This window comes from Ambystoma mexicanum, chromosome 5q, assembly GCF_040938575.1.
Source record: "Ambystoma mexicanum isolate Mex_15411 chromosome 5q, UKY_AmexF1_1, whole genome shotgun sequence".
NCBI classification, from domain to species: Eukaryota; Metazoa; Chordata; class Amphibia; order Caudata; family Ambystomatidae; genus Ambystoma; species Ambystoma mexicanum.
In genome coordinates this window covers 425800184-425824810 of record NC_090933.1, presented here as the reverse complement: position 1 = coordinate 425824810, position 24627 = coordinate 425800184, and the positions used below count along the sequence as shown (strand labels likewise).

Here is a 24627-nt window from a genome sequence, read left to right as displayed (position 1 = left end):
GCGGACAATACGCACCACGCAGACCCGTGGAGCGGGCACACCAGACATCAGAGAGCTCCTCATGGATTTGAAGACAGGCATTGGAAGTCATGGCCTGTCCTCCAAGGTAGACCTCTTGCAACATCAGCTAGACACTCATACAGAACGCCTAGATGTAGTTGAACACCGTGTGTCCAACCTCAATGATGGAACATCGGTTCTCCAGAGCAGGGTGACCCAACTCGAAGCCCAAATGAAGGCTGTCAACGCCTGGAGCGAAGACTTAGAATGCCGCTCAAGATGAAACAATATCAGGATTGTCAGGGTGAGAGAACACCAGCTACAAACGAAAATGGAGGATTATGTAGAGGCACTGTGCACCACTCTTTTTGGGCATGAAGCTCTATCTCACCTCTTCATCATCGAGAGAGCCCAGAGAATTCCATCGGCTAAGCCCGTCCCAGGGGCTCCCCCGGTCCAATTATTGCAAGAGTGCTCAATTACAAAGACCGAGATGCCATTTTGCGGCTCGCCAGGGAAAAGGGAGAACTGCACCTGGCGACAGGATTCACTTCTACTCAGATTTTTCGCCAACAGTACAATCTCAGAGGAGATCCTTCGTGAACATCAGGCAAAGGCTCCGAGATAATCAAATCACTTACTCAATGCTTTTCCCAGTTCGGCTCAGAATACAACATGGTGGGAAAATGTTGTTTTTCCAGTCACCTGAAGAAACCAGCCCGTACCTAGACCAAGCTGGATGTGAGACATCGGACCTCAGTCGGGTACGCCCGCAAAGGGAAAGAAACCAAAGGATCCCGCCTTAACAGTTAAAGTTGGGAAATGCGCCACCCACCGACCACACACCTCCAGCCCCCCGCGAATTGCAATACACTCCCATGGACCACTCAAAGAAGCTCATAACCCCTTCGTGTTCATCCTTCGTGCAGTCCCTCAACCCAGCGGACCATACCTGGCAAAATCCATTTATATAAAAAAAACAAAAAACAATAGAATAATTCAAGGTCGCCACATGGAACATTAGAGGAGGTACCTCCCCTCCTAAACAAGGAAAATCCTACAATACTTGAAGAGATATGAGGTTGACGTGGCCATGCTCCAAGAGACACATCTCCTTCCAGGAAAAGACCACCACTGGGCTCAGAACTGGGGCTGCCATAGGTACTTCTCCTCTTACTCATCATACGCCACAGGAGTAGCCATCCTGATCAATCGCAGAGCATGCTTCGGCTTGATAAAAACAGAGAGAGACACCGAAGGCAGAGCCCTGTTGGTGACAGGGGTTCTACCAGGCAAGGGAGTTATTTTCGTTAACTCCTACGGGCCCAATATCGATGGGGCAAATACCTTCGACTGGGTTCCAACACATCTGGCGGAGACTGGACCCGCGACAATCATCTGAGGAGGTGATTTGAGCACCACGCTTAACCCTGTGAAGGACAAGTCGAGGAATACAACTACACCAATTCCCAAGGGGAGCCCACAGGTTTAGGAAGTCTGTAAGGCCTATGATCTTGTCGACATATGGAGACACAGTAACTGGGAGAAGCGAGATTATACCTTCCACTCTGCAGTACACAACACAAGTTCCCGGCTTCACTACCTGCTGGTCTCCCCGAGTAGCCCCTTCCAGTGGGGACACTGCCAAATTCTCTCTAAAACATTTTCAGACCACGCTGCTATGACTCTTAACTGCAACCCCTCCGTAACCAAACCCAGCCTACTTCAGTAGCGCTTTAAACCAGGAGCGCTACTGGACCAGGTGTTTGCATCCAAATCGAGAGATGAGATTACAACCTTTATAGAAACAAATCAGGGTACAGTCACATCGGCGGGCACATTGTGGGAAACACTGAAGTGTTTTGTCAGAGGAGTGTGCTTGGCTGTAAAGAAGACCGGTGGGGGGGTCTGTACTTCTGCTCTCTATATGGTAGAGGGGAGGCACAGAGGACCCCAGCCAAGATTCTCTAATACGGTAGCGATGGGCGAGCAATCAAGGCCTAGCTTCTCAGGAGGTGATGCAGGCTGGTTCTTAAGTACAGTGTATCCCCAAGCCCCCACAAAGGAATGTCCACACACTGTATTACTGAAAACACAGTCTTTATATAATTAATATTCAAGGGTTATGTACACTTATCACAATAACGCACTTTGTGCTCAGGAAAATCAGCAATGGTAAATATCTACAATTCTAAAGTGGTACCACTAATATTAGACCTCATTAAAGTGCATTCACAATACTGTAAAAATGGCACACAGATCAATAAGAAGGAAACCAGCAATAGAGAGAGGAGAGATAAAAGATGGTTGAAACAATAGGCAGAATACTGGCCCTAGCTACTGGACACAGTTCTGTGTGGAGATCCCCCCACCTGGGCAACCTGTAAAATAAAGGGATATGACACAAGCCCAGTCCATATGTTGTTCAATAGTCTTATTCTCTCCTGCAATGTTTTTACCCCCCCAATGTACCTGGTGGAGTCGAGTCCTTCGAAGAGGCGTCGACAGATCCTTCTTGAGCGACCCCCTTCCAAGCGGGAGTCACGGATCGTCGAGAGGCGTCGAGAAACGTCGAAGACCTCGGGGTTCGGCGACGGGGAATCGACGGCCCTTCTTGAATGCCTTCCCTTTCAAGCGGGAGGCACGGGGCGTCGAACGTCCGTCGACAAACGAGGTAGAACGATGTCAAAGAGGCGGCAGCTTCGTCCGAGCGGTGCTCGTCGGCGTCGGGGCGTCGGCGTCCTGCAGGGCGGAGGTGTGCGGGGCACCTCGATGACAATAGTTCTGGACCGCAAAGATTGTAGAGACGGAAGCCCAGCAAGGGCGTCGGGTCGTCCGAGTCTTTGAGGTCGTTGGGTGGCGGGAAACCCACCGGCAGGTTTCTCCTCGGCGCGTTGGTCGTCCTCGACTTTCTCCGGCAGGATAAGCGGTCGACGATGCGGTCGAGGGAGTCCTTCGATTGAAACGTTCTTAGGCAAGGAGCGGACGGCTCCGGTCGTCGGCGGCACGGCGTCAAGTGGTTCCCACGGCTGGGCAACACAACTTCGACGGGCCTCCAGCGGTTACACAGACCTGCGAACCCTGGTCGACGGCAATGGACTTCGACAGCGTCGAGGTCCGGGTGCTTCACTTCGATCTCCTCGGCGGTCCCGTCTCGGGTCGGCAGCCTTTCGAGGGTCTGACTTCCAGGGCGCTTCGGCGAAGATTCAGCGGTGCTCGATGGTCCCTCGGAGCACGGGAAGAGGGCGCCTTACCAGGTCCTCTCTCGGGTCAGTCCTCGACGATTTCGACAACCTTCAGTTCCGTCGAAGCAAATGCCACAGCAAGTCTTCTTCTTCCAGCTGGACGTCGAGGATCAGCAAATCCAGTTACTCTTGAGTGGAGACTCAGCTTCTGAATGCTTCTGAACAATTTCCAGTGGTGAGAGGTCCCCAGATATACTATTCTGTCTCTCATCCACACTGCTGGCACACACACAGCAGCCAATCACACAGAAGGGCATTCATGCAGTCAGTCAGCCAATCAGGCACACAGTGCATTCAGGCCACACTCCTCCCTTTCAGACACTCACAACAAGGAATGTGGATTGGGACAAGTACCCAGCCATTCAACACTACACACTGCATTCAGGCCAGTTTCGGGCAGGGCTGTCTCAGTCTTTGTCTCTCATGCCAGAAACCAGACAACCACAACAAGGAGTGTATATTGGTCACACACTCCATTCACCCAGGTCCCACCCACAGGAGGTACCCATAACATACAGTCACTGGGAAGGCTCCAGTCAGTCTAGCTGGGCCTTTACAACAACACCATATATGGAACTTCCACCCAACAGCCAGTCAGGGGGAAGGGACAGAGTCAGGGCTTCCCAGGACTTTGGGAAAAACAAGATAACAGGCAATAGAAAGCAAGAGGCCACAGGGGCCATCTTGTTTCCTATCAGGAATCAACTGATTCCAATGGCAGGGCCTGGGTATCCCAAAATGGAGGACACCCAGAGCACCTGTCAAATTCAGCATGGAGCTGCCACCAGCCCATACCCTGCTCTGTGGGCCACCCACAGGTGCCCAAAAACATACACTAGGGGCACAGGGTTGTACCCCTACCCATGGGTGCCATAAGGGTATCCCATGGGTCTGTTCACCAAACCAAAAGAGAGCTGCACTGCCAGGAGTCCCTCATGGACTCCTGGGCAGAAAACATGACAGAACACACGGTAAAAACAGAGAAAGGACAAGGATTCAGAGGCCCTGTCCCTCAGATGCATTTCCGGCATCACAGTCGCCCCCCCCAGACTGAGGTGGAGGGTGCCTAATCTCCCACGGGATAGACACCCTCATCCAGACGGTCAACATACCTTCTGGAAAGGCCATCTGCATTATCGTGACTCTTCCCTGGTCTGTGCTCTATGGTGAAGTCTAGCCCTTGTAGGCTAATCGACCACCTGAGCAATTTCGGATTCTCACCCTTCATCTGCATAAGCCACTTCAGGGGCTTATGATCTGTTTGGACCTTGAAGGTGGACCCCGTAAGGTAGGGCCTAAAACGCCTAAGGCTCCAAACTATACTAAAACATTCCTTTTCAACCGTAGCCCACCTAAGTTCTCTACCCTTGAGTTGTCTACTGATGAATATGATAGGATGTTCTCTCCCTTTGTCATCTAACTGGGACAAGACAGCTCCAATTCCGGTGTCGCAGGCATCCGTCTGGACGATAAAGGGTCGGCTGTAGTCAGGCGCACTCAACACAGGTGCCCTACACAGACTTTCTTTCAAGCCATCAAAGGCCCTCTGACAGTCTTCAGTCCAATTAACCTTCCTAGGCTGTTTGGGTGAAGTTAGAGCTGTCAGGGGTGCAGCTATGGTTCCATAGTCTGCCATGAAATTGCGATAGTACCCAGTGAGGCCCAAAAAGGCTCTCACCTGGGTTTGAGTAGTGGGCGTCTCCCAGTTCTGTACGTCCTGTACTTTACTGGAGAGAGGTTGGATTTGACCCCCTCCTACCTCATGACCAAGATAGGTAACTTTCCCCTGAGCTATCTGGCACTTGGTGGCCTTGATAGTGAGGTTAGCCCTTTTCAAGGCCTGCAACACCTTATCCAGATGTGTCAAATGCTCTTCCCAGGTGGAACTGTAGACGGCAATGTCGTCTAAGTAAGCCACACAAAAGGCTTCCAGCCCACTGAGCGCATGGTTGACCAATCTCTGGAAGGTGGCAGGGGCATTCTTCAACCCAAAGGGCATGACCCTAAACTGGTAGAGTCCCTCAGGTGTGGAGAATGCCGTCTTTTCCTTGGCATGGTCCGTCAGAGCTATTTGCCAATAGCCTGAGGTAAGGTCAAAGGTGCTCACAAATTTGGCAGCACCTATAGTGTCCACGAGCTCATCAGCCCTGGGCAATGGGTGCGCGTCAGTTTTGGTGACGGCATTGACTCCTCGGTAGTCCACACAGAACCTCCAATCCTTGGTACCCGCCGGGGAACTTGCCTTGGGGACAAGGACCACTGGACTGGACCAGGGACTGGTGGAGGGTTCAATAACACCCAGATCCAACATCTTGGCGACCTCAGCCTGGATGTGGTTTTTGACGGTATCTGACATACGATAGCTCCTGCTTTTGACAGGCACACTGTCACCAGTGTCAATTTCGTGCTTACACCACGGTGTAAGGCCCGGTGTCAGTGAAAACAGAGGGGCATACTGCTGGAGCAAAGCCCGGCAGGCCCTCTGCTGCTCTGTTGTCAAATCGGGAGAGAGTTGTACTCCCTCCACTGAGCCATCCTGAGGGTTGCTATGCAGCAAATCAGGAAGGGGCTCACTCTCATCCTCTTCTTGCCCTGAAGCTAGCAAGAGACATGAGACCTCTGCTCGCCTGTGGAAAGGCTTGAGCCTGTTGACATGGAATACCTGGGGGGCTACCCCAGAGGCTCCCATGTCCACCAGATAATTGACTTCGCCCATCTTGGAGATGATCCTGAAGGGTCCAGTCCACTTGTCTGCCAAAGCTCTAGGCTTGGTAGGCTCCATCACAAGGATTTCCTGTCCCGGAGTCCAATCCACTTGCGAAGCTTTCAGGTCATGCCAGTACTTATTCAATTCCTGGCTGGCCTTGAGATTTGCTGTTGCCTGACCCATCATTTGTGTCATCCTCCGCCTGAGGCCTAACACATAGTCCCCCACTTGCTTGGCGGGACCTGGAGGGGTGGCTTCCAAGCCTTCTCGGATCAAGGCGAGGGGCCCCCTCACGGGATGTCCAAAGAGTAACTCAAAGGGGCTGAAACCAACACCCTCTTGAGGTACCTCTCTGTAAGCAAACAGCAGGCATGGCAGGAGGAGATCCCATTTCCTCCTTAGGGGCTCTTCCAAAGCACCTAGCATGCCCTTGAGAGTTTTGTTAAATCTCTCAACCAGACCATTGGTCTGGGGGTGGTAAGAGGTGGAGAACTTGTAGGTTACCCCGCACTCTTTCCACATGGTTTTCATGTAACTAGACATGAAGTTGGATCCTCGGTCAGAGACAACCTCCTTGGGGAATCCAACACGGGTGAAAATGCCCAGGAGAGCCCTGGCAACCACCTTGGCAGTAACAGTCCGAAGGGGTATTGCCTCAGGGTACCTGGTGGCATGATCTACCAAGACCAGGATGAACCGATGTCCACCTGAAGTGGGAGGGTCAAGGGGACCGACGATGTCGATGCCCACCCTCTCAAATGGTGTGCCAACCACTGGTAATGGCTGCAGTGGGGCAATGACCCTGCCTCCAGTCTTGCCAGACAACTGACAAGTTGGGCAGGTCCTGCAGTGGGACTCCACCTCTACTCCCATCCGTGGCCAGTAGAAATGGGCAGAGAGCCTCTGCTTAGTCTTCTTGGTCCCAAGATGACCAGCCAAGGGCACCTCATGCGCCAACTGCAGTAGGAAGGGCCTGTAAACCTGGGGTACCACCAACCTCTTGCGGGCACCAGGTTCGGGCTTAGTGGGCTCACTAACAAGGAGCTCACCCTCCCAATAAATCTTGAATGTCCTAGGCACTTCACCTTGTGCCTGGGACAGGGCCTGTTTCCTCAGGCCCTCGAGAGAGTGGCACTCTCTCTGTCCCTTACAGAAGTCTGCCCGGGAGGGTCCCCCTTCAGCTAACAAGCATTGAAGGTCGGGATGATCCTCCGGGTTGAGAACCTCTCCCACAGGAGAGTCTTCTGTCTCTTCTCCCACAGGAGTTGAGTTTGGGTTTTCCGCTGGACCCAGCCCGTCCGGAGCATGGATCCCATTGGGTGCTGTCGGAACAGCAGGAAGAGAAGGTGTTCCCTCCACAGAGGTGGCCTTCTTGGTCTTCCTTCTTCTTGCCTTAGGCCTCGCCTTTGGCTCGGATACCTGACTCACAGCCAGACCCGGTGTCACCTGTGACCTAGTGACTGCAGCAGCAGTCATGGGAAGACCATCCGAGATCAACCCCAACTCTACTAGATCATTTCCTAACAGAATGTTAGCAGGGACATTGTCCTGAACCAGGACAGGAAGCTTTGCTGTCTTGTCTCCAATCATGAGTGTGACTAGGGCTACAGGCGATAATTTGGGAGGCCCACCAGCTAACCTGGTGGTTTGCAGAGGAGCACCTTCATAGTCCTCTGGCTTGAGCAGGGTCCTGTCCACCACTGTCATGCTTGCCCCAGTGTCTCTCAAACCAGTAGAAGGCTGGCCATTCAAGAGGACACTTCTCAAAAACCTACGGGTGTTCTGCGGGATAGTTGCCAGTACTTCTGCGTACTGGTCCCAGGCCCCAAGGGACACTAAGGAAATCTCTACCGGAGCACCAAATGTGATTCCTGTAGAGGAGGGGAGGACAGTGGCCTCCACCTCAGCCACGGGGTAAGGGTAGGTCAGGCTGACAGCCTGTACTCCAAGTGCCTTACCTTTACACTTGGGGTCACCCCTTTTGTGATCCAGAGCCCCACAATCCCAACAAGTGCCAGGAGTGCGGGGTACGGTACTGGAACCACTGGGAACCTGCTTTGCAGCAGGTGGACCACTACTCTTATTCCCACCCACAGAGGACTTATCCCCACCAGATTTTTGGGTCTTAGGAGAGGAAGGTTTTGGTTTACCCGACTGTGACTGCTTTTGGGACTCCTCAGCTTTCTGAGAGGCCCCCTTTTCTTTGTCCTTGTCCTTCCCACTGGAGTCCTTAGGGGACACCCGGTGGGAGACCCACTTGTCAGCCAACCTAGCCAGCTTAAAGGGGTCCAAAATGTTCTGGTCAGCCACATACTGACGCAGCTCTGGTGAACAGGCTTCAGAAAAATGCTCAAAAAACAAGAGGTGGGACAACTCAACAAAAGTTTTCACCTTGTATCCATCAATCCACCCCATCATGTTCATGTGCGCAGTACTCACCCAGTCAACCCAAGACACATTCTCTCTTTTCTTAAATTCCCTGAACCTTTTAAGGTATTGGGCAGGTGTCTTGCCAAACTTGGCAATCAAAGCAGACTTCATACACTCATACTGACCCCTTTCTTCCACACTCAGCTTCAGAATACAGTCATATCCAGTTTGAGGCACTCTGCTTAACAAACACTTAGCCCAATCTCTTTTATCTACATCATGAATTGCACAAGCCATTTCAAACGCTTCAATCCATTGGAGGATATCTGAACCCTCCACAAACACACCAACCAAATCTTTCATAAACTTGGTGGCTGGGGACCTGCCACTCTCAATTGGTCTAGCTGAAGTCTCCACTCTAGCTCTCTCTAGCTGGATTCTCTGACATTCAGTGTCCTTGTCTTTGAGCGCAAGATCCCTATTCTTGAGTTCCACTTGCTGTGCCAGCTCCTCTTTCTTAAGCTCAGCTTCTATTTCCAACTTGCGATATTCAAAGGCCAATTTCATCCTTAATAACTCAAGTTCCATGGAATTGCTGGGGTTTGGAACAGAGGCAGCAGGAATGGTGGCATTCCCAGAAACAGATTCAGCGACAACCCCAGGGGCAGAGTCCTCACTGGTTGCATCCCCCCCTTCATCAAGGGTTTCACCATCAGTCTGGTAGTCCACCAGGGCAGCTATCAGCTCAGCCCTAGACTTATCCACAAAGTCCAACTCCCTGGCTTCACAAGCACTCTGGAGAGCCTCTAAGCTCATCCGAGTCAATTTACCATTTGCAATGGGCTCCATTGCCTGTAATGCAGTTATTTGGTACACACCCAAACCTTAATCTAATAAAGTGCGGATATTTTGTAAGTGGCACGGTTATACACTGAGTCTTAAAACCATAAGCATCCCACCGCTGCCACCAGCTTTGTAAAGAAGACCGGTGGGGGGGTCTGTACTTCTGCTCTCTATATGGTAGAGGGGAGGCACAGAGGACCCCAGCCAAGATTCTCTAATACGGTAGCGATGGGCGAGCAATCAAGGCCTAGCTTCTCAGGAGGTGATGCAGGCTGGTTCTTAAGTACAGTGTATCCCCAAGCCCCCACAAAGGAATGTCCACACACTGTATTACTGAAAACACAGTCTTTATATAATTAATATTCAAGGGTTATGTACACTTATCACAATAACGCACTTTGTGCTCAGGAAAATCAGCAATGGTAAATATCTACAATTCTAAAGTGGTACCACTAATATTAGACCTCATTAAAGTGCATTCACAATACTGTAAAAATGGCACACAGATCAATAAGAAGGAAACCAGCAATAGAGAGAGGAGAGATAAAAGATGGTTGAAACAATAGGCAGAATACTGGCCCTAGCTACTGGACACAGTTCTGTGTGGAGATCCCCCCACCTGGGCAACCTGTAAAATAAAGGGATATGACACAAGCCCAGTCCATATGTTGTTCAATAGTCTTATTCTCTCCTGCAATGTTTTTACCCCCCCAATGTACCTGGTGGAGTCGAGTCCTTCGAAGAGGCGTCGACAGATCCTTCTTGAGCGACCCCCTTCCAAGCGGGAGTCACGGATCGTCGAGAGGCGTCGAGAAACGTCGAAGACCTCGGGGTTCGGCGACGGGGAATCGACGGCCCTTCTTGAATGCCTTCCCTTTCAAGCGGGAGGCACGGGGCGTCGAACGTCCGTCGACAAACGAGGTAGAACGATGTCAAAGAGGCGGCAGCTTCGTCCGAGCGGTGCTCGTCGGCGTCGGGGCGTCGGCGTCCTGCAGGGCGGAGGTGTGCGGGGCACCTCGATGACAATAGTTCTGGACCGCAAAGATTGTAGAGACGGAAGCCCAGCAAGGGCGTCGGGTCGTCCGAGTCTTTGAGGTCGTTGGGTGGCGGGAAACCCACCGGCAGGTTTCTCCTCGGCGCGTTGGTCGTCCTCGACTTTCTCCGGCAGGATAAGCGGTCGACGATGCGGTCGAGGGAGTCCTTCGATTGAAACGTTCTTAGGCAAGGAGCGGACGGCTCCGGTCGTCGGCGGCACGGCGTCAAGTGGTTCCCACGGCTGGGCAACACAACTTCGACGGGCCTCCAGCGGTTACACAGACCTGCGAACCCTGGTCGACGGCAATGGACTTCGACAGCGTCGAGGTCCGGGTGCTTCACTTCGATCTCCTCGGCGGTCCCGTCTCGGGTCGGCAGCCTTTCGAGGGTCTGACTTCCAGGGCGCTTCGGCGAAGATTCAGCGGTGCTCGATGGTCCCTCGGAGCACGGGAAGAGGGCGCCTTACCAGGTCCTCTCTCGGGTCAGTCCTCGACGATTTCGACAACCTTCAGTTCCGTCGAAGCAAATGCCACAGCAAGTCTTCTTCTTCCAGCTGGACGTCGAGGATCAGCAAATCCAGTTACTCTTGAGTGGAGACTCAGCTTCTGAATGCTTCTGAACAATTTCCAGTGGTGAGAGGTCCCCAGATATACTATTCTGTCTCTCATCCACACTGCTGGCACACACACAGCAGCCAATCACACAGAAGGGCATTCATGCAGTCAGTCAGCCAATCAGGCACACAGTGCATTCAGGCCACACTCCTCCCTTTCAGACACTCACAACAAGGAATGTGGATTGGGACAAGTACCCAGCCATTCAACACTACACACTGCATTCAGGCCAGTTTCGGGCAGGGCTGTCTCAGTCTTTGTCTCTCATGCCAGAAACCAGACAACCACAACAAGGAGTGTATATTGGTCACACACTCCATTCACCCAGGTCCCACCCACAGGAGGTACCCATAACATACAGTCACTGGGAAGGCTCCAGTCAGTCTAGCTGGGCCTTTACAACAACACCATATATGGAACTTCCACCCAACAGCCAGTCAGGGGGAAGGGACAGAGTCAGGGCTTCCCAGGACTTTGGGAAAAACAAGATAACAGGCAATAGAAAGCAAGAGGCCACAGGGGCCATCTTGTTTCCTATCAGGAATCAACTGATTCCAATGGCAGGGCCTGGGTATCCCAAAATGGAGGACACCCAGAGCACCTGTCAAATTCAGCATGGAGCTGCCACCAGCCCATACCCTGCTCTGTGGGCCACCCACAGGTGCCCAAAAACATACACTAGGGGCACAGGGTTGTACCCCTACCCATGGGTGCCATAAGGGTATCCCATGGGTCTGTTCACCAAACCAAAAGAGAGCTGCACTGCCAGGAGTCCCTCATGGACTCCTGGGCAGAAAACATGACAGAACACACGGTAAAAACAGAGAAAGGACAAGGATTCAGAGGCCCTGTCCCTCAGATGCATTTCCGGCATCACATTGGCCAAAGAGAACGGCATCCTTAAACTAATCCGGCGTGAACTAGCTACTAGTGAGGAGCGACGGAAGCAACTCGAGCATCAGTGCTCCGTCACCAACGAGCCACGTACCCAAGCAGCACTCAAAGAAGAACTATCGTCCTTCAATACCATAGCAGACCATGAATCAAAGTTCCTAGGACGTAGACAACTGATCCGTCAATATGGGTAAGGCCAAAAACCAGGAGCTCTCCTCACGAAGTTGATCAATGCGGACAGGAAGCCAACGATAGTCGAGAGGATTCGCACGAAACACGGCACAATGGTGCATACGGAGGAAGCAATCATGGAAGAATTCAGGACTTTCTACCAAGAATTATACACTTCCACACACAACTCCAACTCAGATGCACTACGCGAATACCTAGCTAACACTGAACTCTACTGGGTTGAGCGGGACCTTCTTGAACACCTTAATGACCCCATCACAGCAGAAGAAATCCTAGAGGTGATCAAAACTTTACCCAATACAAAGGCACCGGGCCTGATGGCCTCACAGGGGAATTTTATAAAGCCTTCGCAGGCTCCCTGACTCCCCTCCTCATGGAGGTGTACGAAGAGGCACTAAACAGCAAGTCTCTGCCGCAGACCCTCCGCGAAGCCAACATAATCCTATTACACAAAACAGGCAAACCCCCTGAGGAATGCTCATCATACAGACCTATCTCTTTATAAAGTAACAACAAAATGGAGTCGAAAGGCACTCGCCTCCCGTCTATACCTCAGTATTATAACACATTAGTGACAGAAGGCTAATTTGTTAAAAAACGTATGCCTAACGCTGAGTCCCTAGCAAAAGCGAATTAGCCCTATATGTGAGGAAACTCGTATCCATCCGTTACCGGCCCTAGTTAGTGCTGGTGTGCCGACTGCAAAGGGATGTCGAGATCCTGACCCTATCCTCTCTAAACCACTTTCCTAATGTCTAAAAGTAAGTGCACACAAGGTGGGGGTCGGTATATGCATTTAATGTTTCCGTCTCCAAAGCGTGTGTCTTATCACTAAAAACAAAAAAAAGGAAAAATCTATGGCCAAAGGTCAATAGAATAATAAAAACATATTTTCTCTACACCGTACAGTGTTGTAGAGAAAGTTTGTGGTGATAACTTCATCAATTTCTTTATACGAGCCCTTTTCTCTATGTGGGAGGGTATCGGAGTCTGGGTTATAAACCAGTACTACTTTGGAAACAGTCAACCGGTTTCAGCAGGATTCATAAGTGGCCGCTTTCTTCAGGACGAATACTTGTTGATATAGTATTCAATGTACATTCTTCAATGCTGTGAAGTTTTTTGAGGATATCTTCAGGTGTCCGAAGGGCTTGTTGGATTAATCCCTAAATCCTAAAGGATAGAAAGACAAGAGAGACAAGTGGAGCTATCATCAATCTCAAAGTGCTTCTAAAGCCTAATTCCAAGTGTTTTATAGATGGTTGTTCCGCCTACTTAAGGGGTAAGACTCTTCTTACCTCTATGTGCCATATTTCTTGTTTGTGCCTGCTGTGTGCTGGGAGTGTCTTAAACTCAACTGCATGTGTTCTTTGCAGGAATCTGTAAGAGATGGGAAATAAATCAATGCTAGAGTCCCATTCTATATATCAGTTTTCAAAAATGCCAGCTGTATATGAATAGGGCCCAGTCTATCCATTCACCTGTCTTCACTACTCAATCCTGTGGGAGGGGGAAGGGCACAGTCTCTTCTTCTCTCCTCAGAGTATTCTTCTTGTAATTATAGGAATCCTTAGGCAGTGATGTATATTGCACAGTCCCTTCTTCTCTCCTCAGGGTATTCTTCCTGTAATTAAAACAGGAATCCTTAGGCAGTGATGTATATTGTTATTCTAATCTATACATCATTTTGTCATGTTGGAGGCTCAAAAGTTACTCGTTGGCCTCTCTGTTATAACTATGTCCGCTAAGGTCTAGCTATTCTTTCACACATTAGTTGCATGGATTTGTAAATCCGTCTATGTCGTAGTTTCAATAGTCTACGTCATATACAAGCAACCTAAAGCTGGTGCCATGCCGTACTTTGGGGCTTCGTTAAGTTAAAAAACACCTCCCATAATCACTAAATGCTGGTCCTGCATTCATATTGCCACTCCGGCGCGGTTTAATGCACAGGCTACAGTGGGACAGCCTGTGTGGACTCTTGTGTAGAGTCTTAAACGTGGGCAATGAAGACGCAATTGCGGACGCTCACCTTAATTCCTTTCTTTTGGTGCCGCCTCTCGTGTCGCGGTCCGGTCAAGCGCCATTTTAGCTTGATGTTTGTTTTTGTAGTCACGTCGCGCTCACGTGATCGTGACTACGCGTGCGGACTACAAATTTAAACCAGGCAGTGCTGGGAACTGTAGTTGGTAGCCATGTTGCCCAATTCTTTACTGTTAATTTTTACACATTACATGTGCTTCCTACTAGTCAGCCCCAATCTCAACTGGGAGCTATCCTCCATGCTCCTCTTAGAGGGCTATTATCGAATTACCTACCAACGTACTCGTGTGGCCACATTGTGGTCCCGTGTAAACTACAAGTCAGTCCCAAGTAATGTTGGGATTTGTAGTTCATGTTCACAAATCATTTACTATTTTATTATCGCGGTGCGTGTGCTGACTTGCGATTTGTCCCGAGTATAGCTGGGGATCTGGGCCATGTCGTAATAACTGTCAAATGGCCCTGTTTGAGGGTTGGGTTTAAGGTTATGCTCCAAAGATGGAATTTTGCAATTACAATCCCGTGTAGCGTAGGTTTCTTCTACACAGTGTTAGCCAAATTTCTTGTTGAAAAGGGCCCCTTGAGTCGGTACTCGAGCAAGGTTCTTCTAGGCATCGTTAACAAGATGGTTCCTCAATGTACATTCATAGACTTCTCAGAGTCCATTCATAAGACCGACAAGGCTTGCCAACAAATTTCTTCATTTAGGCCAGTCAAGTGACTGCGTATCCTGTAAATCCATTGTTACTCTCTTCTCAGTAAGAGGGCTGCTATCTTCCCACCTCCCTTAGGTATTTTAACCTTTTCCAATATAGTCCATTTTCAGTATGTTCCATTTCAATGTAGTGTTCAAGCATTGGGGCAGTTCTTTTTTTAGTCCTGATGTTAGATCTATGTTCCCCAATGCGTATCTTTATGGCTCTTGTCATTCCAATGTATTTTTTGTTACAAGGACACTGGATTAAGTACACTACATTGGTATTATTACAGTTTGCAAAATTCCTGTGTTCCCAGGGGTATTTGCAGCCTATATCTATGGCTGTGGTGCGTCGGGTGAATTTACACACAGTGCAGTTCCCACACGGTGTATGGCCCAGGGGCCTGGGTGTGTTCCAGAGTGTTGTATCGGTGGGAGGAGTTGTTTCTTTGTAAGTACGGACCAATGAGTCCCTTAGGTTTTTGCTCCTTCTTATAGCAAACAGTGGTTCAGGTAGTTGGTTTTCTTCAATATTCAATATATGCCATGCTTTCCGAATCTCTTTTTTCAAGCGGTTGATGAATGGAGTGTGACTAAATGCTGCTGTAATTGTATTGTCATCTCTCTTTCTTTTGCCATTTTGGTTAAGGGTTATTTCTCTAGGTATATTTCTCGCCCTCTTTTTGGCTCGTTTGATTATTCTGTGTGGATAGTTTCTCTCCTTTAAATTATTGGAAAGTCTTTCAGCTTGTTGATCGTATTCGATTCTCGTGGTGCAGTTCCTCCTAAACCAGAGAAACTGGCCAAAGGGTAGATTTTCTTTTAATGACCCTTGTTGAAAGCTGGTGTAGTCCAGTAAAGAGTTTCTGTCAGTCGGTTTTTGAAAAAACGTAGTCTCAAATGTCTGGCCTGTCCTCGTGATTTTCAAATCGAGGAATGTGGCTGCTGTTTTGCTTGCCTCATGTGTGAATTTTAGGAAAGGATTTAATCCATTAATCCATCCAATGAAATTATTCAGGGTGGCGCTGTCTCCATCGAACAACAAAAATATGTTGTTGATGTAGCGGCGCCAACTCACAATGTTGTTGGCAAAAGGGTTGGTTTCAGGATATATGTGTTTTTCCTCAAAATCCGCGACATACAAGTTTGCTAGGGTGGATGCAAACGTCGCGCCCATAGCTGTTCCGGCTATCTGTTCATAGTAGCATTCTCCATTCAAAAAAAAGTTCTTGGTCAGGGCTATTTCTGCCAGTTGCATTATCAACGAGATGGGCATGTTACTTGTTTTTGTTTGCAATACGCTTTCGATGACTTTCAATGTTTCTCCTTGAGGAATCTTGGAGTAAAGTGACTATGTCCATGGTCGCAATATAGATATCTTGGCTGTCAAGTGTTAGATTGTTCAAATATACCAGGATAGCTGTGGTATCTTTTGTGTAAGAGCGCATTTTGCTCACCTCTTCCCTTAGGAAAAAGTCGGTAAACTGGGACAGTGGTTCTAAAATGGAACCAATTCCGGATACTATCGGTCAAACAGGTATTGGAAGGATTCCCTTATGAATTTTAGGCAGTGCGTAAAAGGCGGGTCGCCTGGGGTGTTGTGGGCTCAAGAAGACTGCTTCTTTTGTACTTATATGGCCTTCCGCCTCTGCCTCTTCAATGATAGGATTAATCATATTCCTAAAACAGTCTGTCACTTCCAAGTTTTTGATATGTGGTCCGGTCTTTTATCAGGGTATTCACCATTCCCTCATAGTCTATTATATTCATAATGACGATGGCTACCCCTTTGTCCGCGGGTTTTATGACTATATCTTCGTTTGTTTGCAATTCTTTCAAAGCTGTATTTTCCATCTTAGTCATATTGTGGAAACCATCAAAGTTTTCTTCTGCTTCAATCTCGTCAAGTTTTTTAAGGATCAGCTTTTCAAAAGTCTGGGATTCCACCGTTATTGCATGTGGTGGCGGATAATACGTAGATTTATTATGTAATCCTGTCATGTCTGATGGTCCTGTGTAGATGTTCTTCGAAAAGAATTGTTTCAACCGTATCTTCCTCATCAATTGGGTGATCTCAATTCTCGCCTGGAACGGATCATGTGAGGATGTGGGTACAAACAAGAGGCCTTTTTGGAGCACTCTCAAATGTGTGCTTGAGAGGGTGAAGGTGGAGAGGTTAACTACCAAGGATTCTTTCTCGTGTCTCTCGGGATTTGTTCTTATTCTTAAGGGTCGTTCTGTGGGTAGGCATTCTGCTGGTACCATCCTCTCCCTCTGTTCCTGGTGACCCTGGGTGATTGATCCTGCCACCACCCTCTGGTTTTGCCGCGTCATCTTGGGGCCTGAAAACCCTGAGTCTTTCCACCTCTGTTTTGTTGTTGGTCCTCAAAACGGACATTACTATTAGTTCTACCTGTGTCCTCATCCGAACTTCCACTGGAGAAATTCCAGTTTCCCGGTCTTGGTCTATTCCTCTGTTGGTGTTGTTTACCTCTCACAGGTCCTGTGTACGGCATATTTGCATTTCTCTCTTGTTCTTCATAGTACGCATCCGTTGTGTATGAGTACTTTTTTTCATGGGAAAATGCCACAATGTCCTTTTTGAGTTTTATCACCTTTCTATTTAAATTTAGTTCTTTAAACTCTTTAATTGTTGCATCCAGGGCTGCCATACTCTTGAGATAGTCACCTACAATAATTTTCGTTGTCATGGCATCCTGTTTAGTGATGATTTAATTCATCAATCTCTCTGATACAGTTTTGGCCGTGTTTATGATTAGTATGATCCAGTCCCTTGTGCATTTATTTGAGATAAAACTCCAATCTTTTCTAAATTTAAGTTCCTCAAGGACAATTCTGGGTTCGATTCGGATGTTGAGTCCACTTGGGGCTATGTGTGCCCGTAGGTACTCCATCATGATGGCCCCATGAAGTTCAGTTCTAATTAATTTCTTGCGTAATGCCTCCAAATCATTCCACCACAAACTTTCTCTACAACAGTGTAGAGAAAATAGGTTTTTATTATTCTATTGACCTTTGGCCATAGATTTTTCCTTTTTTTTGTTTTTAGTGATAAGACACATGCTCTGGAGGCGGAAACATTAAATACATAAACCGACCCCCACCTTGTGTGCATTTACTTTTAGACATTCGGAAAGTGGTTTAGAGAGGATAGGGTCAGGATCTCGACATCCCTTTGCAGTCGGCACACCAGCACTAACTAGGGCCGGTAACGGATGGATACGAGTTTCCTCACATATAGGGCTAATTAGCTTTTGCTAGGGACTCAGCGTTAGGAATAACTTTTTAAATAAATTAGCCTCTCTCTTTATAAACCTCGATAATAAAATTCTAGCAAAAATTTTGAACCGCAGGTTACTCCCCTTGATGCCAGCTCTAGTGCTCGCAGACCAAGCGGGTTTTGTGCCCGGATGCAACACAACCTTCGGCATCAGACGCCTGTTCGGAATCATCAAGGCACTCGACCCCTCCCACCAAGCAGTTGCAGTCCTCCTCGACGCCGAGAAGGCCTTTGATTCTGTCGAGTGGCCCTTCCTGTTTGCAGTACTTAGCTAGCTGGGCGTCGGGGCTCAGTTCATCAACCTAATCTCCCTATTATATACTAAACCCCAAGCCATCATTGTCCTAGGGTCAACAAAATCTGCACCGATCAATCTCCAACAGAGCACCAGGCAGGGCTGCCCAATTTCAGCACTAATAATGGAACCCCTAGCTTCTAACCTACGCTTCCAACAACTCCACAGAGGACTTACCATAGGGCCACACAGGCTAATCGTATCCCTCTACGCGGACGACGTAGCGCTATTCATCCATGACCCCATCGAAAATTTAAATCCGGTCATGAGGGAAGTAATAAAATTTGGCACAGTTTCCGGCCTCAAAACCAACCATACCAAATCCATCATATTCCCGCTAGACCCAGCAACTAAGCCCTTCGCCGATGACTATTGATTTGCATTGGAGGCCTCACATGTAAGATACCTGGGGATAATCATGTCACTGAACTACCAAGACATATTCAACGACAATTATGAGACATCGCTGAAATCACTGCAGGAAAAGGTGACCCGTTGGGAGGACGCTCCCTGTGATCCTATGGAGAAGAGCCTCACTGGTAAAAATGATTATTCTTTCAAAACTACTTTACCTCTTTTCTAACCTCCCCATCATATTACTGCAGCCTTTTTTGAAGAAAATTAAAAGCTTAATCCTGGACCTACGCTGGGCAGGCAAACACGCAAGAGCAGCTTATATGACCTTAATACTACCAGTATCCAGTGGTGGCCTTGCGCTCCCCGACATGGAACAAAATTATTGGGCAGCCCAGGCGCAGTTTCTTAGCCACTGGTACACTGTGCACTTCGTCAAGCCACATGTCCAGATCGAGAGAGCCCTAGCAACACCCCACCTCCTGAGAGCTATCATCATTAGTCAACTCCCTGTGCCCTACACCACTCTGGTATGGATATGAAATGTAAATAGAATATGGAAAAAGATGGCCCAAAAATACAACATTCAACACTCTAGGAGACCTATTCAACGAAAGCACCTTTATCACACCCCAACAGGCAAAGGAGACGGGGAGCGTTACCTCCCTAGACACCTTCCTGTACTTCAGACTCTGCTACACCCTCCATGAGAAGGAGGAGTAAGGATTCTGTGCAAAAGAACAGGAACTCAAAATATCACATGCATATATTTATATATCGCAAATATTAGGACTCGTAAACACGGAGAAGGCGGCCGCCTGGAGGAAGAGAAGGCATGTGCGAGCCAAGAGTCATGGATACAAGAGGAGCTGCGTTGGAGCGGCTGGAGGTCAGAGCGCTCACTGAAGCAGCACTCTTCATTCCTGAACGAAAAAGGGAAACCGGCGAGTCACTGTGGAGCCGTGTAAGCAGCTGGGAGAACGTCCGCACATCTCCCAATGGAAAGCGGATGAAGGAGCCATCCCGCAACAGCGCAAAGAGTATCAGTAGTGCAGGAAAAGCCTGGTGAGTCTGCCCAAAGCTAGCGAATTCCAGGGGCCAGGTGTCTGCCAGAACACTTCAAGAATGACTACTTGGAAAGGCCTCCCACTCTATAGGTGAGGAAGGCAAAGTGGGCCTGTCACTACTGGATTACTCCTGGGAACTCAACCTCAGGGTTTTAGAGTGATGGCTGTGAAGTTTCACAACAGTCTTAAGAAGATATTACCCGAGTCTCAGGCAACACAGTTCAAAAGAAAAGGTGTCTTGAGGCTCTGTCCTCAAGACAGAATTTGCAGCTCTTTAAGTCTCGAGGTTTCCCTTCCCCAAGATTTTAATGTAACAACTAGTATTTGTTTCAGTATCTCAAAGTTAAACACAACTCTTAGTCAACCTGACCCTCCTTCTGAATGGCATCACTAGTTCACTTACAGTGCTTCTACTTGGTTTTATTTCACAATGTCTTTGGCTTTTCACAATTTAGGGCTCACTGGTCTTGGCGAAGTTGTCAGACCACACGGTCCAACCATCAAAGGTTGCGCAACCAGGATCCCTAGGCTCATCAGCCCACACAGCTTCTCCGGTACCTGCCTCGTGCACGGAATTACACTCACTTAGTTTCTCTTTGTGAGTCTCTTGGCTGTATTTGCAGTTTTACACTCTCCTGGCTTCTCATGGTTAGCCTCTTGACTTTGCCATAACGTGTCACTCATCTCTTGCCAGTGCTTGGCCTTGCCGCACTGTATCCATTGATAAAGTTCACTTTATTGTGGTCTGCTTCAAGCCCCACCTTTCTGACACTCTTTCACACATGCTCTTTTTTTTGTGGGCTGCTTTCGTTTAATTGAACTTAGTTTCAAATTTGTATTTGAGTCAGTATTCAATATGCATAGTTCTGCTTAATTTCAAGTTTGCCTTCAGTTCGGTATAACATTACCTATATGAGGTCTGCTCGGAGCACCCGGCTTTGAGTGCCCCCCCCCACATTCACCGGTCCTCGGCGTAGCTTTCCGGATGCTTCTGCTGATTCCTTTCTGCTTCTCAGGTCGGCAGGCCAGTCTTTGGGAGCCCTGCTCGCATCCCGGGTGTTGTCTTGTGCACACCGGCAATTCCACTGCTTCTGCATAGACGGCGTCCTCTCTTTTCCTGCTCGCTCGCAGCTCCGGCTGCTCACTCTCCAACCCAGAGGCTCCCACACCTGTGACAGCTGCACGGACCACATGCATTGGGCTCCACAAGTTCTCTTTGATGTTGGCCGGCGTCATGGCTCCTTCTCAGGTCCCACCACGTCTGCCTCCTCATGAAACGGGTCCCCTACTGGTCTCTCCCACACAGGTCTCCCTGTTGCTTTCTTTGCTGTACCACTGGTCTCCCTTAATACACCTTCAACCACTTCACATGTTGCAGGTGTGGATTCCCAGTTGGGTTTGCCCGACTATGATTAAAGGGACATGCCTGACCTTGCAAGTAATCTGCACGCATCTTCCTCGTCCCAGTACTAGAGTGGTCAGTACTATCAAAAGGTTGAATGTGGGAAAATGAGGGGAGAGATTCTACAATAGCCCGGGGGAGGGTTAGGTGGGTCACCATGTCTTGCCTTTGGGCAATGTAAGGAAGACATGGAATCAAACAGTGCAGACAGACACAAGTGATCAGAGTTCAAAGGTGTTTATTTAACTTCAATGAGTTGGTTGAACGCCTATCTAAACCTAAATTTAAAGGATGGGAGCAAGCTACGACCATCAAATAAAAATAACGCAGTCCTAGTCGAGTCTGTCAAAATAAAAGGGCCTATAATAATAAACCTATTGCCAATCCTTACTTCAAAATGCAAAATGGTGTGGGACAATAGTGTATGCAAAAAGAAAAGTGTTCAAGAAATAATATGTCAGGATAGTTGACCAGATGGCTTCCATTACCCACTCTTTCCGCACGGGGCAAGGCGGCACGTTCAGATTTCGCACACACTTTGGCTTCTCTGCCACAAGGATACAGTTCAAAGCATAGGTATCAGAGCCTTTTGTCAAAGCCTCCTTTTCCAATGACAGTCTCTTACTGCAGAGGATCTGCCGTAACAAACAAGCACCAAAGTGCCTTTCTTATCAGGATTTTCACATCCACAAGTTCTCGCTTCCAGTATTCATCATGGGACTCCCTCCTTCAGGTTTGGACCCTTTTTTCCACAATGTTCACAACTGGTCTCCCTCATTTGGGCTCGGATCCCTTTAGCACAATATTCACATTTGGTCTCCCTCGTACAGGCTTGGACCATGTAATCTCACTTTCTACCTTTTCCTCTTGATATCAAAAATCAAAGACTTTCAACTGTGCGATGGGTTTTGCTTAAAATGACACAGGACCACTTTGATTCACTACACAAAATGTTCTTACTTTCGTTTCTGCCACTTCTTGGCTGGATACCTTTACAGAGTCCTTTGATTGAGTACCCACGCGGTGCTGGACCACTCTGTTACTGTTATTGCATCTCCCCCCATAAATGTTCAAACATCCATCAGCAATTAAGATTCCTCGCGTCTTTCATCACATGTGGTTCAATCTTCTTTCTTGCGCTCTTTTTACAACGTTGCTGCATGCAACCTTGACTTCCACACAGACCAGTCTTATATCGGTCTCCCCAACTCACCGGCTGTGTTGATCGCTCAGGCGCTGCTTTTATCTTGGAGCCAAGGACAGTACCACGGCGGCTGCTAATACTCCCCGGCTCGGTCAGCCATGCAGGAGGGCCCTGGTTATCTCCAACGCACAATACAGGATTCTTCCGTTTGGTTTCCGGGCCTTATGCTTTCTAATTTGAAGGTTTCTGGACAGTAATGGTTTCTCCCTCCTTGTGTACCCTTCGTGGTTTGCCGTCTTTCTTCACCCATTCAGCCGACGTTGGAAAAGTACTGTTCCTTTGTGTGCTTTGCCTCGCTCAAAGTGTGCTCTCGTGCTCCGCCTTTTATCCATGTGGGGAAGTTTAATGGAAGTCAGGTGTGAGTGATTACCAGTAATTGCCCGACCATAGTAATGGAACATGTTGGGTCAATGCTCGGTGTGAGTCTGTTTTGTCCCAGAGCAGGCTGTCCGTGTCAAAGTGTTTGTGATAGGAAAGGGGGGGTTGAGTTCCTAAATATCCTATCGGGTAGACTGGGGTAAAGGTGCTACCAGGAGGGGGATACTGCATCTCGCCATCAGTTGTCCCATTCTCACTTCCCGAAGACCCCTCACCCAGGTGATCCTCCCACACTGGTCCACCTCCAGGAACTGGATGGCCGTGTCCTGGCCTCCTGGATGACAGATCCCCAAGGAGAAGTGGGTGAGACACCTTCTGGTTTCTCACAACACTCCACTCCCAATCCTCAAGGACCCTCAACCCAGGTTATCCTCCCTCACATCTCCACCTCCAGGGTCAGGATCCAAAAGTGATGTCCCTTCCCTGGCCACCTGAGAAGAGGATTCAGGGGAAGTAGGAGTGAGGATACCCTCAGGTTTCTCACATGGCCCGCTTCTGAGACAATGAGGAGCGAGTATGGGAAGAAGAGGACTCATCGTCTGATCAAGTGTGTTGCTTCTTTCTTTTTTTCTATTTCTTTATGTTCCTTAAGCATCCTATCTTTGGATCTAGAAGACTACATGAGAGCTGAGGGGATCCACATGGGTCTTTGGTGGAGTGAACATTACAGACTGGCATGCTCTCAAGTCTAATTGCTAAGGGCCAGCAAACAGTTTGGCACACCCTATCACAGGGCTTCAGGTTCATAGATTTCCAGGACCACAATCCTCTCTACTGTCATTCTACTCCAAGCACTATGCGGTCAGAGACCAGCCCTTTGGCTCCACAGGGCTTGAAGCACCACTTAGCACACATGACATATTAAAGCATAGCAGTGACTTTTCCCCACAACTCTCTAAACACAGAAAAAAGAAACTGCGTTCAAGAGGATATAGCTCTACATATGTACCGAGGACATCCCTTCCAGTGCAAGAGCTGCCACTAATGCCATAACAAAGTAATCACGGAGCAGTGTAACACCACATGGTGACTAAGAAAAAATGTGTGAAGCAGTGTATCTGGATGAAATTTCAAGAGAGGAAGAAGCCGTAGAAGAAAAGTATCCATTAGGTTAAGCTTATCTAGTTTACAAGCAGTGAACCTGTAAATAGTTACATCTCCAATCAATTTCTATCCCTGCACTCGATTTTACATTTATGCATTTAGTCTCAGAGAAATGTTCCCTAGCAGCTTTACAGGGATGCAGTGATACATCAAGGCACACATTTAATATTATTCTAGTGAGATTCCAGGGCACACGGGTGGTCCTATACAAATCCCTCTTGTTTTCTGAAATTGGTGTCTGAGAATTCCCAGCCATGGACCTCAGGAAGATGCAAATGTCACCCTCATTTTGGTTTTCAATAGTTGCCAAATACACACTCTAGTCTCCCTCTTACCCCTCAGTAAAAAGGTTCTGATTATCTATTTCCTGATCAGAGACCAAAGGGTGTTGACCATGTGATGAGTTAACAAGGCAAAGCACACGTAGATGCACCCTCCTTACTCTTGACATGAGAACAGTTGATCTGGGTTAGACAATGCAGAATAACTCTGCATCTCAAAGCTCCTTTTACTTGATCCATGATATGAGGTGGGACTGGCCATGTTTATACAAGCAGGAATAACCACAGTGGCCCACAATTCTTGTGGCTCAGGCTGAGTAAGACAATGAGCAGTAGATCTGCAACACACATTTGGGATCTCCTTTCACTCAAGTGAATGTTTGGCCCATAAAGAGGGCGGCCGAGGCTATAAATTCCAATAAGGATTGGATTAATGTAGCACGGGAATAAAACAGCAAGCCAAAGTCCTGTATCCTTAAATGATAGCCAACCCCAAACTAGAGCAAAATTCTGCCGACCAACATGGCGCAAGTGTCACTTCTTAGCCAAAACTAAAAGAGACTCCACTGATAAATGTGAATTACACTGAGAGCACTGCAGA

At 48.4% G+C, this 24627-nt stretch overlaps 1 protein-coding gene across 7 annotated transcripts in view; it reads right to left on the bottom strand.

Moving 5' to 3' along the window:
- IMPACT (impact RWD domain protein) overlaps positions 1 to 24627 on the bottom strand; it is a 624075-nt gene that overhangs the window by 77618 nt on the left and 521830 nt on the right. The gene's annotated exons all lie outside the window — the stretch shown is intronic.